A 22923-nucleotide genomic window follows, 5' to 3' on the forward strand; every position below is an offset into this window, starting at 1 on the left:
TAGTAAGAAGATCAGGTGAGGAAAGAAAGAATGACAGAGAGGCAGGGGTCACACAGACAGCTCTGAGTATAGAAGGATTTTCTTTCTCATTCTTTACATTAGGTGTTCTCTCTCTCTCTCTCTCTCTCTCTCTCTCTCTCTCTCTCTCTCTCTCTTCCTTCCTCTCCATTTTCTAAGGATTCATCAGTGAGATATTTTGGGCATTTACTATAAACAGTATTATATCACTACTTTGGGTACTGGTATGCAATTAATGTTGCAGGCAAACTTCCAGGGCTCGCCTGACAATTCTAGAAGGAGCAGGTAGGGTGAATGCCTGCCCCCTTATTCTAAATTGAACGTACTGTTGTCAGTCCTCACAATGTCCTGTTCCAGCATCTCAAATATAAGTTGTTTAAAGGCCTGAATGGAAGCTCGGGAGGGACCTGAAAAGAGCCAGTGATGCCACTGTCAAGAATTAACCACGAAGCCTCCTTCAGTTTACCCTTACTTTATCTACAGTGAATTTTGTGAGACGTACTTTTGTAATACAAATATGCTCACACCCTAGCTTCCTTTAAAGCCACGCAAACAGGTGTTCTAATTCTCTAGTTCATAAAAAAAAAAAAAAAAAAAAGCTAAAAATTATCATCTAAGTCCATATATCTGAACTTCTCCCATGGAGATGTGAGACACCTTCCTACAATATCCGCATAACCTCCTTCTCTGGCTCTAATATCGCCACCCAACTAGAACCAGATTATAGAACATGAGGCTATACCCCTAACCTTATAAAACTGCCCTGGAATTTTTACTGAGCACAAGTGGTCAGAACCCCAGTTCTCTCTCAGCAGTGTGCTCCGTAGCTTCAGGTTGGGAATTGGCCCAGGACCACCTTGGGATGGAAGAGGGCCACCTACTGACTCACCACCACCACATCCTGGGGCATCTTCCATCCAAGTCTTCCCTGGGCCCACCCCTGCTGAAGTCCCAGGGTCTGAGAGATCCAAGGTTTAATGCATTCCGTTACAAAATTTAAATTTCCAGTCTCTGGCTTTTATATAACATTTCAAAATCAACATCTTTATTATTGGTAGCATTTTTTCTTTTTAATTTTTATAACACCTTTTTTCTCCCTACTGGGAAATTCCAAAGAGGCTACTGAATGCCATTACCACACAAGCAGAAATCCTCACGGCACCTCTATGAAGGAGGTGTTACTGAGAAAGAGAGAGGGCTCATCATCCCTTTTTCACAGAAGTCTGATCCTAATCATTAATGGATGAAAATACATCTAGAATCCAGTGGTCACTGGAAGTACTTAGCATGTATTTTCTCAGCTGCCTTTAAATAAAAATGGCCATAATTTAGCCAATCTGTCTGAGTCGACGGCTAAAATAAGATCTCTCTTGCACCCAAGCCTTGGAACCAAGCAGAGGCTGAACAGACAACTCTCTGTTAGCACAAGTTCTGCTTTGTCCCTTAGTATTTCAAACCCAGTCACATTCCCTGCCACCTTTCTCTGTCCTCAGCAATAATATCGTGATGAGGAGGTTGCCAGGTTACCTTTCTTTTGTCTTGTTTTCTCTGGCTTGGGTTCTCCTTTATTTGAAAATTGTGGTGACCAGATAATATTGCCCCATGGGGGAAAAACAACAGGCTTGCAGAAATGGACATGGTCCAGATATCAAAGAAGATGACACAATATAATTCTGGCATCAATGGCAGAGCATCATGACAGTTGATCCTGGACTTAGGTCTCCTCTTGTGCTTCTGCAATACTGTAACATGCATTGTTGAATCTTCTCTTATATCCCAGTATATTATAGTCACTAGTATCCTTAACGTAATGCCAGGACTTAATGCTGGATGAAGTGGGAGAGGCTCACACCCTATGACAGGAGATAATTCTGGACAGCTGGGGAAAAGAGAGTGGAACCCAAGGACACAGTCAGGATATCACTACAACTAAGTCTGACAGCTGTCGAGTTATCCTGTGCCCTTCGGGCTGGAAGTAGGAAGAAAAAATGTAAAAAAAATCACTGTGTTGATAATAATACAGGAGAGAGAGTTGCCACTGCAAAGCATAAACAGTTAGGAATACGACTGAACTAAGAATTCATTAAAGCACTTTTTCCTGTTTGCATCCCATGGGGTAACCTGGTAAAATCAGGCTTACAGATTAGATTCCCCCATACATCTAGGTACGTGCTACCCAACTGAGCCACAGATTGACCAGCAAAAGTAAGGATTAGAAGAAAACAGCAAAACAATTTGTAGAAGAATATGTCACATAGTTTACATAGATCATGAACAATCATGAATCCTTCTTTTGTCTTTGGTGTGTTCGAGTGTAAGTGTGTGTGTGTGTGTGTGTGTGTGTGTGTGTGTGTAGATGTGACATTGCTTTGGCTAGTCCTTTTTCAGAATAGTAACAAATTAGCTTATTTCAAAGCCTGCAGAGAGGGAAGCAGTGGCTCCAGTAGCCCTCCTGTCAGATCTCAGCTTTTCTGGAAATCCTGTAGCTCCTCTCTGCAAAAACAGACAAGGTCTTTGCCTGGAGTCTTTCTTCATCTACATATGGTGAATTCTGCATGTAAAAGGAAAGCTTCTAGGACTCAGCTGCAGGCGAGAGAAATTTATAACAATAGGAAGTTCCAGAAGGACAGAATAGTCCTCCACCCAAGTCACTTTGGCAGAAGACACACAGTCATTTAGAAAGCTTTACCTGAGAGGCAAGCATGTAGCACAGGTAGAGAAGCAACTTCCGGGAGAAAGAAGGGTTGAACTACACAGATTTGGAATTGATTTGGTGTCGGTCAAAGTTGCATCCAATAGGAAGAAGAGATGAGGGCCAAAGTAGAATCTAAGGAATTTCTAAGCACCAAATCATAGAAAAGAAACTTGCTTTCCTCAAACGTTCTTTGTCCTTGAGTGAGAACAGAGCCCTGTGACAGACAGAAGGCACTCATGTGTCCCTCTGTGATCTTCTGAACTGCTCTTCCATGTCTCTGGATCCATTCTCTGGCCAGCAGTTCCTGTCTCCACCTGCAGTATAACATTCCATCCAACAAAGCGATTTACAACTGACTTTAGTCCTTCTTTGATTTCTTAGAAACAGGGTCTTATATATCAGGTGGGCTTTGAATTTTCTATGTAACCCTGAATAACCTCAAATTTCTGATTCTTCTGTCTCCACCTCCCCCAAGTACTAGGGATACAGACATAAACCATCCCATCTGAGGTTTTCCCTGCTGGGGGACCCAGCTGAGTGCTTTGTGCTTGTTAAGACACAAAAAGACACAACTGAGCTACAACCCCAGTCTCCTATCTCAGGTTGTAAGCTTCTTATTTAAGCTGTGCACTTAGGGAACCTGGCTCCCTCTTACAAAGCATAACTGGGTATCAATAAATGGAACAGCCTAAGGACCCATTCAGTCCCCAAACTGACTTTCCTTCACCCTTCTCTGAGCCCCAGAAAGTTGGAGCTAGGTAATAACTAACGGGCTGATATTGTTTCTATGTTCTTAGAATCCACGGGAGAAAGTCCTCAATTGATGCAAACCTGGCCCCCTGGCCACAATCAAGAAAGCTGGTTAAGTATGCACTTCAAACATCATCCTCACAACATGGCTGTCAGAATACACTGGGGACCTGCCTTCTCTGATTTCAGTTGGAACAAGGGCCAATATGTTAAGAGCTTGGTACCCAACTTGGTACTATTCAGAGAACATGGAACCTTTAAACAGTGGGGCCTAATAGGCAGACACTATATTACTAAGCCATGGTCTTGAGGAGTATGATAGAACCCCAATATCTTCCTCTTTGCTTTGTAAGCCATGATCCAAGGAGTTTGGAACTGTCACACATGCCTGCCATGTGACAGTAGACATCAACTAGAGCCAAAGCAACATGAGCTGAGACCTCCAAACCGCTGACCAAAGTAAGCCTACTCTATTTCTAGTTGGTCAGCTCAGGCACTTGGTTACAGTAATAGAATGTTGACTACCATAACACTTAAAAAGCAAATTAAAATACAGTGACCTCCTTACCTCTTGAACACAATATAAAACAGAAAAGGGACTGATACTTGAAGAGCTTGCTCGTGAGAATGGGCTGGATGGCTCAGTACGGTGCTTGATCCCTAAACCTACACAAAGGTGAAAGGAGATCACCAATTCCACAGAGTGGTCCTTTGACTTCCACACCTTAGTCATGCAATGGGGGAGGGGAGAAATGCATGATACCTTCTCTATCATGGGAAGAGCCTTGACATGTGCATGTGTGGTATTTTTATATATGATACTCCAACTCAAGGGGACTACAGAAAAAGGCCAGAACAAATGTGGGGGAGGAAAACAGGAGATTAACAGATGAGGCAGGAACAAGCAAACACAATGTCATATATGCATGAAAATGTCATAATGAAACCAGTTGTTTTGTGCTCTAAGTAAAAAATTGATATATTTTTAAGTAAGCTGAAAAAGGGGAGTACGGGGTGGAAATCGGGTCAGGTAAGTGGAATAGCTGCATAGCATGAAGAAGTCCTGGGTTTCAACTCCAACACTGAATGAACTCAATGTTTGGTAAACAACTCTAAACCCTTGGCTAGGGAAGAAAGGACATGAGCTCAGTCCTTGACTGAACAATGAGTTCAAGGCCAGCCTGGGCTCAAAAGAGAAGGGGAGAGAAGAGGAAGGCAGGGTAAGGGAGGGGAGGGAAGAAGGGGATGAAAGGGAACAGGAAAAAGGAGAGGGCAGGAAGGGTAGGAGAGAGGAGGGGAGGGAGGGAAATGAAAGGGAGGAGCATGGGAAGGAAAGGGAAGAAGGGGAGGAGAGGGGAGGGGAAAAGGAGAGGAGGAGGGAAGAAAGGAAAGGAAGGGAAAGAAAAGAGAAGGGAATGGAAAGGGAGGGAAAGGAAGGGAAGAGAGGAGAGGGAGGAGAAGGGAAGGGAAGAGAGAAGGAAAATGGGGACAATTCAGTAGATTGATTAATATATTACTACTATATTAAACAGCTGAACATTGTCAAGGAAGTAACATGATAAAGAGAGCTGAAAAGTTTCACACGGCCTAGGAATAAGCATTACCCATCTCACCATTTCCCCTAAAGTCCTAGGGTAGTCTATTTATGTGATTGAAAAGCAAGTTCTTATGAGAAATCTTTAAATACTCCAGAAGGAACGAACAGCTCCTCACCTGAGTGTTCATTTCCTCTTCCTCTTTGTCTGGGGTCTGAATGTGGTCTGAGAAACAGGCATGGTTCAGATTTTTCCACAGCCTTCTTGACCTGCACATGTTGGCTTGCAGTAAAGCAAACCCCCAAAGCTTTCCCTATCCTGGCAAACTGGAAAAGCCATAAATATTTTTGGCAGAGGATAGCCTTAAAATAAGATGAGAAATCTTTTTTTTTTTTTTTTATTTAAAGATCACATAGCACTGGTCCAAGTGACATACATGGAGGCAAAGAGGATATTTTTAAAGCAAATATCCAGGGATATAGAGTTTCCAGGGATATTTGTGTTTCTCACACTAATACATATCAATAACACAGCTGAAGATGAAGACTTGGGGCTCTGTAGTAAAGCTTAGGAACAGTTCCAGAGGCTGTCAGAGAAAGTGACAAGGTGCTGATGTGCCTTTGCCACTCAGAAATGGGCCATTAACACTTGCCTAAGAGGTGCTGCAGGGGGTCCTGCATTGGGTCCACTGCACCACATCAAACCAGAAATGATGGTGCATGTCTGTTATCCCATACCTAGGGAGGTAAAGAGGAGGATCAGGAATTCAGCATCATCTCTGGCTGCACAGAGAGCTTAAAGTCAACCTAGGCTACAAGAGGCTTTGTCTCAAAAGCTAAAAAGGAAGGAAGGGAAAAGAAAAAGAGAAGAAGGGAGAGGGACAGGACAGGAATGGAGAGAGCAGAGAGAAGAAGAGGAAAGAAAGGAGAAGATGGGAGGAGAAGAGAGGACAGGAGAAGAAGGTTTCCACCTGAGCAGGCTTGAAGTCTCAAACTGGAAATGTCCTGGAGACCGGTGATTTCCAAACTCTTGTTCATAACCAACTGGAAAATGTCGCTGGCCCTCATCCTCAGAGTATTGATTCTCAAGGTTAAAGGTTGGCCTGGACCTTTGTGTATCTAATAAATATGCTAGCACCTCCCATCTAATGGCTTCAGGACCACACAGCAGGATCTACTGTACCTGATGGGTGTGGCCATCCTCGTGACTATTAAAAGCAAGAGAACCTCAAGGTCCCAATTCACACATGTTTATTCTTGATACATTCACTGGCATCCTGTAGCAGATGTACCTGATGTTCAGGTGACTGAGTGTTAATCACTCATGACACCCCGCCCCCCCCCCCAGTTCAAAATATGGAAAGGCAATTGAGACAAGGGGGAATAAAGAGAAGGGCCCAAGCTGATAGCTCATTTGCTTTTTAAATTGCTTCTAAGACTATGCTGACCCTGTTGGCAAGCATATCTTATTTCTTTGTTTCTCATCAAGTGATGGAATTGCTCTTCCATCTTTTTTACTGTTTAGAAGCATAGAGATTTTACCTTGAAGAATATTCACTCCGCCTTTCGACCCACACAGTCAGCAGACTGACCTTATCTTGAACAGTATAGTCCATCTCTCTGGTCTGCTCATTGGTTTGGGTATCTAGGTGGGCTGATTTCATAGCAAGAGTCAGTATTTTGAGAGAAAGTTATACCTTCCCATGTTGAATGTGAACTGGAGGAGGAATAGTTAAGTTTGCAAATCAAGAGCAGGCATCATAGTGAAGAATAATGATGCCTGCCTTTGATCCCAGTGTTTAGGAGGTTGGGGCAGGAGGATCAGAGTTCAGGGTCATTCTCAGCTACATAGGGAGTTTGAGGCTAGCCTGGGCTACATTGAAACCTTGACTCAAGAAGACCAAAAAAATCATAATAGTATTATTAATGTATTCATAAATAAAACTATGCTTCCAAACATTTTTCTTTGTTGGAATCACCAAAGTGTTTTCCTTATGATTAAGCAACTTGACATTTGCTCTGTGTGTGTGTGTGTGTGTGTGTGTGTGTGTGTGTATGTGTGTGTGTGTGGTACTTGTGACTAATCATCCTAAATTACAACAGAGTAAATGAACAAATCTGGCATTTTCTAGCCTCTTAAGTGTTTAGAGAATAGAACTTAGCCTTTCTGACATTCATAGACCCTAGTGAGAAGACTTTTTTGGCTGCCGAATAATTGGACTGAGACAAATGATTCTCTCTGCAGCTTATTTATTACCAGCCAGAAAGGTTTTTCTCTCAGTTTCAGAGTCATCAAGTGTTCATTTTCATCTCACCTGTTAACCTGTGTGTGTGAGTGCATGTGTGTGCCTGTGTGTCTGTACATGTGTGTACGAATGTGTCTGTGTATATGTCTGTGTCTGTCTGTCTGTCTGTACTCCTGTCTGTGCATGTGTATGTCTATGTGTCTCTGTGTCTATGTGTGTGTGTGTGTGCCTGTGTGTGTGCTTGTGCCTGTGTGTGTGGTGTGTGTTTGGATATGTATATGTGGAGATCAGAGAACAACTCAGAAGGGACAGTTCTTTTGTCTCCCCTGAGGCGCTAGGTACTGAGCTTGGAAGCACTGGTGAACAATCTCACTCAGACCTAAGTTTTCAATGTTTACACATCAGTGGGAAGCTCTATTGTATTTTATTTTAGAGATGAGCTCAAAGGAAAAGGCTTCTATAAATTACTATGTGAGGTTGTGAGAATAGACAGCAGGTATTGATTGGTAACTATGTTTGTCAACTCGCCGTTCATGGATCAATTCTGAAAGCGTGCACTCCAGAGGGGAATACACTACAAAGCTAAGCTATAATGGCGAGCTAAATGTCCCGAGTAGAATAATGTCTGCTCATTGCTAGGCTCCGATTTCTAGCACTAAGGATACATAGAAGGTTTCTTACTCTCAAGGCTTCGTGAGAAAATCATCAACTAAAGAAATGGCTGTGCAGTTTATTTTTACTACAGATACAGACAAACACCAAACAAATAACACTGAGTGTGGAAAATCATCCAAATTCTATATTACAGAAATGAATGTCATTCTGGACGCAGTACAGAGGAAACTAGACATGGTGCCAGCTTGCCACGCATGCCCAGTTCTTCACAGCCTTAACTCCTCTATCCTGTGAGCACAGCTTCCTTGTACCCCATTTGTCTCTAATATTAGAAGATTTTCTCTACGTTGCGTTTTAGGTTTTAGCATAGAAACCTCTTCTCAACTGGGTAGAGTTAAATATGAAGGTTGTTTCAGGTTTTGCTGTTGGATCACACGGTTCCAGTCAGTATTACCACGGTCTGATTTCGGTCTCTATTCGGTCTCCATTCGGTCCATTCCTCTCCCGACTGCTGTGTGCTGCTTCCGGTGTTCTGCCAGCGCCATAGCTGTTGCAGAGAGAGTCTGTATTCTGCTGCTTTGGGGCTGGAAAAATACATTTCAGCCCAAGTATAAATTTAAAAAGAATCCCTTACTAGGCAACACGAATCATACTATCTTCCTGTGGTCCTTGTTAAAACCCCTCTGGTCTCAGCAGCCCTGAGTTTTATAGTGCAACCATTTCATGCTTAGTAACACGTTCTGTACAAGGCACCATGGAAAAGTTGGAGGCGGAAGGCCATTCTTCAAGTCAACTTTATCATGTCAGTTTTAGGGGAAAAAAAGCTACCACATGCACAGGCCAAATTCCTCCCACTTTTATTGTCTACCTGGGCCCTATAAGGCTCCAGCTTGCATCGCCACGGCTTCCTTTGAGCGTGCATATTCAAACAAGCTTCTACTGGGGAACTACTTGGGGTCTAACAGAACAGAAGCTTGTACCTTAACTCTCATTGTCCTTGTACAAAAAGCCAGTGACGCTTTCTAAAATATTTTTTTTAACATCAATGACAACTTCACATTTAAAACACATCTATAAGACCTTTTAAACAGACCTGTAATGGGAAAATTCTCTTAGTTTATTAACTGCATGCTTGTTAGAAGCCTGCCTTCCAAATGCAGCCATTCTGCAAATATTTCTCTAATTCTTTGAAATAAATAAATAAAATCCAAACTTTTGCTTTATGCGACAATAAAAATGAGGAATTCGTCAAAGCAGGAGATTATTAAAAAAAATAATGTCAGTGCATCTGTGAACAAATTTCCTTGAGCAAATTCCCATATAATATATGGGAATATATTATATGGGAAGATACATAATATTTATATAAGTATATCACATCATATCTTTTTTCATATCTATATCTAGATAAACAGATAGATAGGTGGATAAGTAGACAGATAGATATGCTGTTTCCCCTACCGTCTTTTCTCTCAGTCCCTCCCCTCCCCTCTCCTCTCCCCATCCCCATATGCAGATCCACTCTTCCACTTCCTTTCCAAAAAGGGCAGGCCTCACAGGTATATCAACCAAATATGGCATATCAAGTTTTAATAAGGCTAGGCACCTCCCATCCTATTAAGACGGGATGAGGCGACCCTGCAGGAGGAAAGGGAGTCCAAAAGAAGGCAAAAAAAAAAAAAAAAAAATAGCCAGAGACAGTTCCCGCTCCCCCTGTTAGGAGTCCCACAAGAACATTAAGCTATACAACCATAAAATATATTCAGAGGGCCTATGTTAGGCCATTACAACACATCTTAAAATCATATTTTCTCCAGCCAATAGGCATGGAATTTTTTTTAAAGAATGTATCCATTAACTTTATTTGTCCTTCGGATTTGTTTATAAATGTTTTCCGCATCTTACTAGGTCCCTTTCAAAAGTGAAAATATCTTAAGGGCTTGTTTGATCATAATACAAATAAAACAAACAAAATTTATACAATTTATTTAAATGGAAGTAGTGTGCTTATAAAAAACTAAAAAGTATTTAGAAGTCTGTGATTCTGATGCTGTGGCCCAATCTTGCATGACTAAATGCCTTTAACCGCACAGCTGATGAGAGCGGTCAGGGGTGAGCTTGATACACATTCAATCTCAAAATGACAAATTACTTATCACGCAGAAGGAATCCCACAAGTCTAGGACACCTATTTATTTTACCCAATTGGTAGTGACCCGAGCACTGGCTTCTTCTTCCTTTCCCACGGATGCACAACCGTCAATGAATCATGAGAATTCTTTTCTCATAACGAAAACCAAGTATGGACTTTTGCTTTTCTTCTCAAGTTAACAACGACTTCAGCCAAACACTCTTGCTGAATATGCTATGTCTCACTGACTCTAATTTAAAACATATTTAAAATTTTATCCTTCCCCCGGACATCTGGCATATTGCTTCCAAGATTCAATTTAAAACAACATTTAGACGCTTTTTTCTGTATTTCCTTTCATGTATAGCACTTACCATAAATAAAAGAATTCCTAATAGTTTCGGTGGCCATAAAGCAACATTGTTACATACAGAGAGAATCCCCTAATAGTTTCACTCAGAAGCTTTTAGAACATTATAATACTGCTTTGGGCACAGATATACATGAATATAACATGGAATATCTATGTTGCTACATCACATGCAACATCCAAAAACACAGGAAGCCAAATGACAGCCTAATCCCTAAGCCCTAGGCATGGAGCTGTTGATGTTGCTAACTTTAGGACATCCCCTAAAAACTCTGGCTACTGCTTAGAGACACATAAAATCATACTGTCTCTCATATACTGTTATATCTATATTTCTCCTTTGAATAGTTGGTTAATTGAAGGACCAATCATTTGTCTCTCAGCGATGGGCCTGTAAGATGAACAAAATCCTTTTCTCCCCTGGGTTTCTTTTAGTTGTTAGAGTGTTTTCAATCACACCTACTGAGGACTGGCGAACACAAAGTACTTTTCACTGTTTCCTCTAGGTGATTCAGGTCTGGTCGTCAGGACTTTTGTCCATTTGTCCAAGATGAGACACAGTAAGTCTACATGTGTAAATTGCTTTCCTGGCGGTATTTTTGAACACTTAAGTGGCTATAGCTGCGTGGGCTTCCTTATGGGTCCCCTATTCACTGGCCTGGGCATCTGGTTTTGGGTCAATGCCGAGATGTTTTTGTCCCTGTGTCTCTGTGACAAAATTGAGACTTTAGAGGACACACTTCTAGTTTTTCACATTTATTATGATGTTGGTTGTAGGTTTTTCACCTGCAGTCCTTTTCAGGATAAGGTGTATTCGTTTTACTACTGCTTTCCATGAGGCTTTTATCATAGAGGAATGATGACTTTTGCAAAGGGCTTTTCTGTATCTATTGAGACAACTCTTCGATTTCTGTACTATTTTTGTGCTGTATCATGTCCACTGACTCACACACATTGAACTATGCTTGCATCTCTAGCATGAAAACAAATTACACAACATGTATGTTCTCCTTACTATGTTTGTAAATACAGTTTATGAGTGCTTTCTTAAGAACTTTAACATCTCCTTTTGTAAGAGAAACAGATACACAGTTTGCTCTGTTTGCTTCCAAACTTTGTAAGAATTGAGATGGCTAATGAGCCAACAGAGTTATCAATATATAGTAATTGTTGATAAACACCATTTTTCTAAAGAAATAAAACTGTAATTCATACATGTAACATTTTAATGTATCATGTAATGAAAGAACCAGTAGGATGTTCCAATTAATTCAAAGGAAGGTTTAAAGAACCACATACACATTTGCAGTGAGGAATGCTGAAACAAACTTACAAATCCATTTAAAATTGGCCTATTCATGAGGCAATGTTTTATTGTGGCCTATCAATCACATTTTACCTCCATTTCCATGACTAAGAATTACCTACACTATTATTAATTTTCTAGACTTTAATTCTAACATAATTCTGAGATAGCAAAATTCTGTGAAGGGCAGGAATGATGTATTAAAAGGGCTGTGCTCATAAACCACCCCAGTCACTCCCAGGAGAATGTTGTGTTGCCTGGCAACAACAATTCTGAAGGTGTAATTAAGTTTTGTTAATCAGTAGATGTTAAAATGGAAAGGTTACACAGATGGACCCAGTCATACCAGCCCTTCAAAAGCAGAAATGTTTTCTATTGTCCAGGTAGCAGCAAAAGGGTCTTAGCCCTTAAATAGAGCTTGCCTTTGAGTGAAGGAAGTAAGCATGTCTTCAAGTCACTGACAATGATCTCCAGCCAGTATCCATTGAGAAAGACGAGGCTGCCGAAATGGATTCTACCGGTAACTCAGTAAGTCCACAAGGTGCTTTTACCCAGAGTGCATTGCAGATAACTCATTTAACCTTGAACACTCTCAGCATAGAACCCAGCCAAACTGCATGTATGGGGCAAAGCCTGTAGAATTGTAGTATAAATGCACATGTGTTATTCAATCAGCACTGTATTAATCTCCAATAGAGAACAAATATACATACCAATCCCTTTGCCTACTCTACAAGGAGTTATCCTAATATTTATTGATTAATTAATCATAACCTTATGCATCTATGAACTGAATGTGAATAAGCAGTAGTCTGTGCCATAAAGATTTCCAACACTGAAAAAAGTATGATGGACAATTCTGTGAGTCTCGTTGGCTGGATTGAACAATGCCTAAGGGATTAGAGGATTCGAACTTGATGACTAGATTGGTTCCTTGGTAGATTCAATAGGCCAATTTTGCATCTATTTGTGGGTTGATTTCTGTATTCCTCATTGCCAGTGTATACATGCTTTAAATAAATGAAGTAAATAATAATTATAACATGGTAGCATTATACGAAGTTGGTACAAGGTAGCAAGTGTGGCCTGGTGGAGCAAGGAGGTTACTGGAGTTATTTATTTGAAGGCCCTATTTTTCTCTGAACCCTGGTGTCTTTTGGTTTGTCTCTTTCCTCTGATTCCTGATCATCCATAAATTGAACTGTTCTCTGATACATGCTTCCTATGCCTTAACATTCTGTCCAAGATTGGATGATTATGAAACAACCCCTCTGAAATGATGAGCCAGAATAAACCCATAAAGCCTTCCTTTAGTCACTCCCACTAAATATTTTGCCAACATGATAAGAGAGTAACAGTAACTCACAGAGATGACATTTAGTTTAGTGATCAAAAATTGAAGGGTTGAAGACAGGAGGTCATATATGATTGATAAGTTGAAAGTCAAAGGGCATATGCACACATACAATTTTATTCAATTGGCAGTATATAGATTTCACAAATGGAATAGCCAAGTCCACATTCTTTCCTTGGCTCTGCCCCTAGTAGACTACTCAGAAAACACTGCTTTGAAGGTAACTGTCAGTCTAAAGAGTATCCTGTGTTGGGATAGCATTATAGAGGCTGTGGGCCTGTCTTGGGGAACAAATAGCATTCATTCTCTCAGGCACAGAGGTAATGGAAAGAAAGCATCACCACCACTGGTCTCCGGTGCTTGCACCATACCGGTTGACCTTTGGGAGCAGGGAACAATGAGGAACTGCTCACGTTTGTACTGGCAGGTACCTGCACTGTAGCCAGCAGGGTTGCTGTTGGAAAATGGCCATAGTTAGGCAGCTGTTTTACCAACAGCCAGTGAGGTGTGTAGTGTGTACAGCACACACTGAAAAAAAAAAACAAAAGACTATATAAATTTACAAATATACATCTAAAAATAAACATTTAAAATGACTATTTTTGTCTACATTTGATTCCTAAAGCTATAGCACAATACATGTTTTGGGGAAATTTCAAGGTTTTTTTTTTCCCTTAATCTTTAAATATGTCATGATGTGGTCTACTAAGGAACTGGGGTAATTTAAAGAGAATCACTCACTTTTTCTCTCTCTCTTAGATGAACGGAACATATTAACCAGTCTCTGTATCTGTCTGTGTGTCTCTCACTGTATCTCTGTGTGTCCCTTTGCCCCCACCGTCAATTAGGCTTTGAATATGAGATGTCCCTCTTAGGATCACGCCTTTGAATACTTGCTCCCCAGGTGGTTCACGGTTTAAGGGGGTTGAAGAATCTTTAGGACTTGTGGCTGAAGGGAAAGGGGGTTACTGGGCAGACAGACTTAAGCTTAGCCCCAGTTCTGGCTTTCTCTCTCCTTCCTTATACACCGAGGTAGGAGCAACTTCTACCCACACAGCCCCAAGCTGCTCCTGCTCCCCGACTTCCCCACTAGTACGGACTAGGCTCCTCTCAAACTGTGAACCCAGATAAATCTTTCCGCCTTTAAATTCCTTCAGCGCGGTATTAACCACAGAGACAAGAGAGTAACTAATATGCTGTAGTTCTAAACCTCTTAATCACTTCTATTTTTCCTTGCCCATCTTTAAGGGTCTAAAAGCAATGTCTTCTTCCATACTCACTCTGCATGAGGTGGAGGTACTCACAGGGACATGAGCGGTGCCTCAGCACAGTAGAGTCAGGGTCTAAAAGAAACCAAGGGAACCACTTTGCTTTCCTATTTCCAGTACACGCACTCTAGTTGAATGAAGGAAATGTGTCACTTACAGACACTATCTCCAGGTGCAGACACTGAACTACTATTCATGTTTTCACTATTGTAATCAACACAAGATATGTGCATACGCCCTTCACACACATTTATGAGGCTAAAATGCGTGCAGGACAGTTTTATATGGAAAACTGTAGACTGACTTAGTTATATGGCAATAGCAACAGTTCCTAGATTGTTATCTCCTTTAAAGCATCCTACCCAGCACATAAGGACCACTGAATCAGCAAGCAGAGACAATGATGCACAAGTAAGAGAGGCCTCATACCCGGTTCTAACCAGATGGCTAATGCAGAAAACATCTTAAGCTGATAATATAACAAAGACCAAAATTAGGTCTATTAAAAAATTATGGATTTTTTTTGGAAAGTGTGTATCTTGTTTTTCTATATTGAACTACAGTTTTCTACTTTAATGCTAGAAATTGGCATGAGTTCAAGAAGAGAATTAGAACTACAAAATAACACAGATGCTTTATCATATAATTGTGAAAGTTAAAAATGTGTTCCACAGAGGGTGAAAAGTCAGGGTGTTTCTTGGCCCTATTGGCTTCTAGAACTCTCCATATTCTTGATCTGTGAGTCAAGCACCCTTCGAACACCCACCAGCACTGGTGGCTCTCCTGTCCCTGCTTCCAGCCTCACTGCCTCTCCATTCTGTCCTGGTACAGACCCCGTGATGACACTGAGCTCATCCCTCTCATCTCCATGTGTATAATCCAATGAACATCTGTACGGTTCCCTGTGTCTCACTGAGGATGTATTCGAAGACCTGAGAACTAGGACCTGACCATCGCAGGGTAGGGTAGTAGCTACGGTCCAGCAGAGGCCAGAGGAAGGGATCAGACCCCCTGGCACCGGAGATACAGGCAGTTCGTGATCAGCTTGATGTGAGTGATGGGAACTGAACTGGAGTTGTCTAGAAGGATCCTTACCCAGCTGTCTCTTGAACCCCTCCCATTCATCTCTTGGGTTATCCAAGCTGATTTTATTCTTTAATGTGTGGATATCTATAGTGATAACCATGTATATGCAGACACTTCTGCGTTCTGTTAACTTATATTCCTTTGGGTAAATACCCAAGTGGGAGAGATAGATCACATGACAGTTCTCTCACTATTGTCCCAAGAAACCCCCATCCTGACTTCCACAGTGGCTATTCCGTCTTCATTTCTGCCAACACTGTGTGAAAAAGGGTTTCCTTTTCTCTAACATCCTAAACAGCACTTGTTTCTATTCTTGTAATCTGATATGCTATGTCATTTTTTTAATTGTTTGAGAGCTTTGTACATTTATACAATGTGTTTCGATTGAGCCCAACCTCGTTTTCTCTGTTCTAATTTCTCATCTTTCCCCTAGTCTCTATTCCTTCCCAACTTCATGCTTTTCTCCATTTGTTTCTAATCCACTGAACCCATTCGGCACTGCCAGCATGGTTGTGGGTGTGTAGGGCCATCTACTGGAACACAGACTAGAAAACTGACTCTTCCTCTCCAAAAGCTGTTCATTGACAATAGCTCCTCAGCGGATGCCCACCTCTCCTGCCCCACCCTGGGATTGTGTATGACTTCATCATGCACAGGTCTCATGAGTTCTATCACAATTGCTATGAGTACATACATGTGATAGCCCTGGCATATCCTAAAACACTGCCTCGCCATATCCAGCCCCTCTGGCTCTTCAATTGTCCTCATCTCTCTTCCTGGATGATCTCTATCTGTGGGAGGAAAGGATACAGCCATTCTAAAGGAATTGAGATGGAACCAATGTTGTACTGAGTTATCCATGCACATATAAGTAATTAAGTCTTCCATTAGGAAGAAAAATGAGCCTATAGAAATGTTTGCCCACACTTATTGAAAACACCCTGTCTTCCAAGTGTGGCAATATGTGTTTCATATGCATGTTAATCCTCACAAGTTTAGACAGTTAAGTTTATCTCACTATACCCGTAAAGAGGTTTAAGCAGAGTATTAGCTAGGTGTGGGGCTGTACTCCTGGTCTGTAGAGTTATCCAAGCATGTTGTGCACTGGACTACCTTGGAGGGAGAGAGTGCATCTTAGCCAAGGCAGTGAGTTTGGCATGATCTTGTTAATATGAGTAAGGGAGAAACAGCCTTCTTCAGAGACCGTTTTCAATGAAATAGCTCTCTACTGGGGCCAGGGGACAAGAGCAATATAAACATTGGGGACTGGGTAGGGGTTTGCGGGATGAGTATACATCATTGGCTGGGTCTAGGGGCTGGTGAGTGCTTCATTTGCATGAAGATTTCCTCCTGGTTCTTGTCCTTATGAGGAGAGAGTAAGTTTAACCTGTAACCTGGCCAAGCAGGCTATGTGATTGCCTCAAAGATGGCAGAGGTGGGGTGTCAAAATGCTTCTGGGACATGCAGGCCCAGAGCAAGGAGAAAACAGTCCTACTCCTGCTGGTCTCAGGGTGAGATTTTTGGTGGGTTGGACATGTCTCAACCTCATTCTTGCTCTGGGAAGGCTCCCCTGGCAACACAGCCTCCCAGTCCCATGTGGTTCAGACTTGTGATCCCAGAATGGGGAAGCTGAGGTGGGCAGATCAGGAGTTAGCCTGAGATATATAAATTGGGTTAATCTTGGGTAGGTAAATGCAGCTGCTGCAGCCATGCCTGAGCGATGTTTCTTCTTTCCCAGAAATCACAAGATATAGGAAAGAACAGACTCTTGACAGTTGTCCTCTGACCTCTACATGTGGTCACACCTACACATCTCTCTCTCTCTCTCTCTCTCTCTCTCATACACACACACACACACACACACACACACACACACACAAATATTTATGGTGAAAAAATTTGTGTACAGAGGATGATGTATGTGCACCCATGCATATGTGTGTGAGCATGAGAGAGAGAGAGAGAGAGAGAGAGAGAGAGAGAGAGAGAGAGTATCAATTCAAGGGTCTCACACAAGCAATGCACTAAGTTGGATCTCAACCCTATGAACAAGACTTTTATGTTTGTTCCATCCTCCAAGGAAAGAATGTCTTTCCACTGCATCCCCAGAGATCTCTCAACAGCAGCATGGACCCATGGGGAAGTCCAGGTGTGGTCCACTGTAAGAACCGGTGTGTTCCATGACGGCAAATGTCATCTCTGCGTCTGCGTACATCTGCAGTGCTGTGCCTCTCAGTCTGTGTAGTGGGACAGCCACCTTCCAGTGCCTCCTTAGAGTACATTCGGCAGTGTCTAGCTTTCGTGCTGACCTAACCATTGTAGTTTAAAATATTTCCTCTTCCCTCGAGTTGAATCTGTGCATTAAGGAAACTTGCCATGAGCAGCCTTTCCTTCCTTTTTGTTTTTTTCTTTTCTTTTTTTTTTTAATAGAAAAAGAACGGTGGTGCTGTCGAGGCACAGAGCACAGAAATAACGAACTTGACAGGCAGAGGCCTTGCAACACCATTCAAGCTACCAACGCAAGTATTTTGCACAATCTAGTCCTAAGGAACGCAAATGAAAATTAGACATGACTAGCAGCACATATTTAAGGATGTGCAGAGTGTATGCAATTAAATATTATTCACACATTTTGAAGTAGGAAAAAAAATTCTTATTTACAGTCAAAGATTTAGGTCTGAGTTCTGGTATGTCTCAACATATCTTTGACCCTCCAAGTCCCGAGCAGTGCCCAGTGGCACTTATGTATGATGAAGAGCTTTGAAAGGCACAATTTATATAAACAACGATTTTCAGGCATTAGACCACAATTTAAAAAAAATTCCCCATAGGATGAGACTCTATTAACGATATTAATGGAAATAACGTTGAAAGGATTAAAGTGATGGGGTGTTTTCTTTTTAAGGGTTTTGTTCTTATTTTTAAGCATGTGCTACGTGTGTGTCTATGTGTGGGTTTTTGTGTGTGAATACAATGACCTGGAAGACCTGAAGAGGGTGTTGGACCCTCTGGAACTGCAGGTTCGGAGTTTGAGAGCTGCCCAACATGGGTTCTGGCATCCCAGCCCTGGCCTCCACAAGAGCAGCCTGAGATCACGACAGCTGAGCTGTCTCTCTGGCCCCAGTGACGTTTTCTAATAATATTAGTGAAATATCAAATCTAGATGTCTGCCAATGCTCTGCTTTTTATGAGCGTAATAGTTATGACATGTCAAAGTTATTAGTGTTTAACAAAGAAGAGGGTGTCAGTTGAATATAAGGGGACTGGTATTGACCCGACGCATACAGAAAAGAGCATCCCATCTCCTTCCTTAGCTAACCTGCAGAGAAACGAATGTTGTGTGACAAGGGGTCCTTGACTATCTGAACCAAAGTGGGACACGTGGCATTTTTCTCTTCTAAAGTGATTTTCATTCTTAACAATTGGCACTACTAAAAACATTATATATTAGTGTTAATCTGTACATTCTGTAACCACACCAGCTCAGCCAGTCAATGGGGTCTCGAGGGAGGAAGTGAAGATGGAAAAGATAAAGATAGTCAGTCTATAAAATGACTCCAGCCAGTTCTGAGGCTGAAGTGGGTTAATTTTTTTTTTTAAGTCTGCTTTTCTATCACTTTAGGTACATGCAAAGAACATGGTCAGTCCTAAGGCAGAAACAAACTAATCAAGGAACAAACAAGGCAATAAATAAAGTCCCGTGGCTACTGTGTCTATCAGGATGACCAAGGTACAAAGAATACAATTCATTCCTCACCTATGTTTACTTGAGCCTGCTTTCTTGTCCTAGACCAATGTTGAATTCCTGCCAAATTCCTAGGTCCCCCAACGCTCTCCATAATTCTGTATCTTTCCAAGAGCAGGGAGTCTGTCTGACCTACTGCTGTGTCCCTCTCTTTAGGTTAATGTCTAGAGCCGAGGAAGTCCTTAGTAAATGCTGCCCCCAGCTTGAGGCATTTGTATCTGTTAGGGATTATGTCCCTTTTCTCACTTGGTTTTCAGATTAACTCTTGGAATGAGATAATGATAGTTGAAGATGCCTAATCAATGTTTTGTACCCTTGCATATAGCAACCCATTTCTTAGCTCTACTCGGGAATGCGTTAATCTGTCTCCCATAGAAACCTTATAAGGTATTCTCATTGAGCAAGTAAGGAAATAGTTACACAAACAGGCAAAACGTACCTGCAGTTATTTATCCAGAGAGTGGATGGACCTGGATTTTAACCCTGCAGGTGAGGCTCGGGTTTCCATGACATTAGCCATTGTGTTTCTCTTGTGTTAGAGAGCTAAGTGAGAACCTGAAATGAAAACTGTACCTTCTCTCTCTGTGTGTTTATATCCATGCTTTGTTAATGTGTCGTTGACTTCATCATTGGGAATGGGTACAGTAAACATGGCTTATAGAAAAATGCAGATGTGGGTAACAAAATGACTGTGTCAGAACTACTGGGTTAGAAGTGGCTAAGGCTACAGAAGACACTAGATGTTACCTATTTTAAAACCAGTGGCCCTGAAGTTTTAAACTGCAGCTTAAAGCTCTCAGGTGGCAGGCTTTCTAGTGAACTTTTGATAACAGAGGTATCGATACTTTATTGTTAGCTTGCTATCAATAATAATCTAGCATAAAACTTTACAGGAGAGAGTACATGAATCCCTGTTCTCATAATCTAAAAACTTTTTATAAAGTTTGTGTGTGTGTGTATGTGTGTGTGTACATTAGTGTGTGTGTGCATTTGTATGTGTGTGTGTGTGCATTTGTATGTGTGTGTGTGTGTGTGTGTGTGTGTGTAAGTCAGAGAATAATTTGCAGGAGTCAGGTCTCTCCACCACATGGGTTCTGGAGATTGAATCTAGGTCATCAGGCTTTACTTGCTAAGCCATCTCCCTGGTCACAGAAAGGACGAATATCTGAAAGCCCACAAGAGATGGTTGCAGGGTGATAAAGAACTTTTTAGAGAAAAAGTGGAGGACATCTCTGAGACAGAGAAAATATAAAATAAAGTAACTAAGTAAAAGACATAGTGATCCAAGCGTTTGCACCAACACACACAACTATGCAGGAGTCCCGAGAGACGGCAGCCTGGGAATCAGCCCGAGCAATGAGAACTGGAGCACGGAAATTAGTCTCCCGGCTCAGAGAACAGCTGAGGAAACTATGTCCCTTCTCGCCTATGTGCTCAGCCTGGCTGCCATTCACCACTGTGGGCTTTGACTAACTGTTGGATTTCTTTCTCCGTGCAGTGGGGTGACAACTCGCAAAGTTGTAAATTGTGAGATATGGTAAGGAAGGAGCAAAGCACCCCTGAGCTCCCCGAGATGCAAAAAGGAAGAAGGAACTAGGCGGAAAAAATTTCCCTTTTGAGATTGAGTCACCATATAGTTCCAGGACAGAAATGAGATAAGGGGTGGAAATTTAGAGTGGGGTGGTAACGATAAGGAAAGGGGACTGACTTAGTATTGGAAGATACTTAGTATCAGAATTCTCATCACTATCATGAAAAACACAGTATCTCTGAAATTGACATACAAATTGATGACTCGCAATTTTTGAAAACTCAGAAAGCTCTAGGAAGAGTCTGAATGTGTTTTCTAGCAACAGGTGATGTAAGTGCTTTCAGTCAAAATCAAGGTTTGGGACCTGTACTGGCTGGTTTTTTGTCAACTTGACGAAAGCTGGAGTTATCACAGAGAAAGGAGCCTCAGTTGAGGAAATGCCTCCATGAGATCCAGCTGTAAGGCATTTTCTCAACTAGTGATCAAGGTGGGAGGGCCCAGCCCATTGTGGGTGGAGCCATCCCTGGGCTGATAGACCTGGGTTCTATAAGAAAGCAGGCTGAGCAAGCCATGGGAAGCAAGCCAGTAAATGACATCCCTCCATGGCCTCTGCATCAGCTCCTGCTTCCTGACCTGCTTGAGTTCCAGTCCTGACTTTCTTTGGTGAAGAACAACAATGTGGAAGTGTAAGCTGAATAAACCCTTTCCTCCCCAACTTGCTTCTTGATCATGATGTTTGTGCAGGAATAGAAACCCTGACTAAGACAGGACCTGTGACAGACTTTAACTATGGTGTCCATCAGAGAAGCAACTATGAGGCAGATCTCTGGGCCCCACACTGAGCTTTGATCAGCATGTCTGGGATAGAGCCAAAGGAGTCCCTGTTACACAAATCTCATAGGACAACTGATAGACTAGTCCATTAGCTTTAAGCATTCTCGTACAATACAGTCAGCTTGTGACTCCATCAGTAAGGGTACTAGGATCTCTACTTTTCAAAAGGGCCCTGTCTCATGAATGAGAAAGCAAACTAACAAAAAGCTCACCAACTACTGGTCACCAGCCCATCTACAAAACTTGTGACCCAAAATTGGTCCTGTCTAAAAGAAATGCAGGGACAAAGATGGAGCAGTAGATAAAGGAATGGCTGACCAGTGATCTGCCCATTTTTAGGCCCATCCCATGGGTAGACATCAATCTCTGACTATTAATGAATCTATGTGTGCTTGTAGATAGGAGCCTAGCACTGCAGCTCTCAGAGAGGCTCCACCCAGCAGCTGACTGAGACAGATACCTCCAGACAAACATTGGACAGAGGGACCCCTATGGAAGAGTTAGGGGAATGATTGAGGCCCTCAAGGAGATGTCAGCCTTACAGGAAGACCAACAGTATCAACTAACCTGGACTTCAGGGAGCTCCCAGAGACAGGGCCATTAGCCAAAGAGCATTCATGGGCTGGGATTAGATGTATCCTCTCCCACTGAGGCCAGATAAAACAAATATCTGCTATATGTGTGCCAGGGACCACTGAGAGTGAGAGGCATGACTCGGTGACAGAGTGCTTCCTTAGCAACTGTGAGTCCTTGGATTTGATCTCCAGTATTGCAGAACAGGTAAATAAATAAATAATAAACCAATGAAATTAAGACTGAAGGGCCCTGCCTTGTTCCTCTGTTGTTTTGGTTTTGCACTACTGTGTTTTTCTGTTTGAGAGAGGATTTTTACATTGTTCAGTCTGGACTTGAGTTCGCTAATTTGCCTTGAGAAGCCTTGAACAACCTATGCCTCTACCTCCTAAGAGTTGCAATTACAGGCAGACATCATATCTGCTGAAGAACAACTATCATTTTTTAAGTTCTTAGGCTTGAGCTCTGAGCCTTTAACACTACACACACTGGGCAGGCATGTACCTGAGCTACAATCTACCTCTAGTTCACTCTATCTGTCAAGGATGGCACTTGGCAAATACCGTCCATCAGCCACAGGCCCATCAAACACTCAGTCTGGACCTGCCCCCCCACATTTGGATTTCAAGATTAAATAAGAAAAACATTTAGTGACTCCTCTTAATCTCTAGAACTGTAAGGAAACGTGTTTTTTGTTTAGTAAGACAACTCTCCCACCCTGTGTATGGTATTTCTGTTAGTAATCCAAGCATCTTAGCAACTGTCCATTCATAGGAAACTGTCTGGCCATGCTCTGATTGTAGATGTGCCTGGATTCCGTGGCCTTGCTGCCCTTCCTTCGGAATCTGTACCTTGAGTGCCAAAGTA

Source organism: Micromys minutus, assembly GCF_963924665.1.
Source record: "Micromys minutus genome assembly, chromosome: 3".
Lineage (NCBI taxonomy): Eukaryota > Metazoa > Chordata > Mammalia > Rodentia > Muridae > Micromys > Micromys minutus.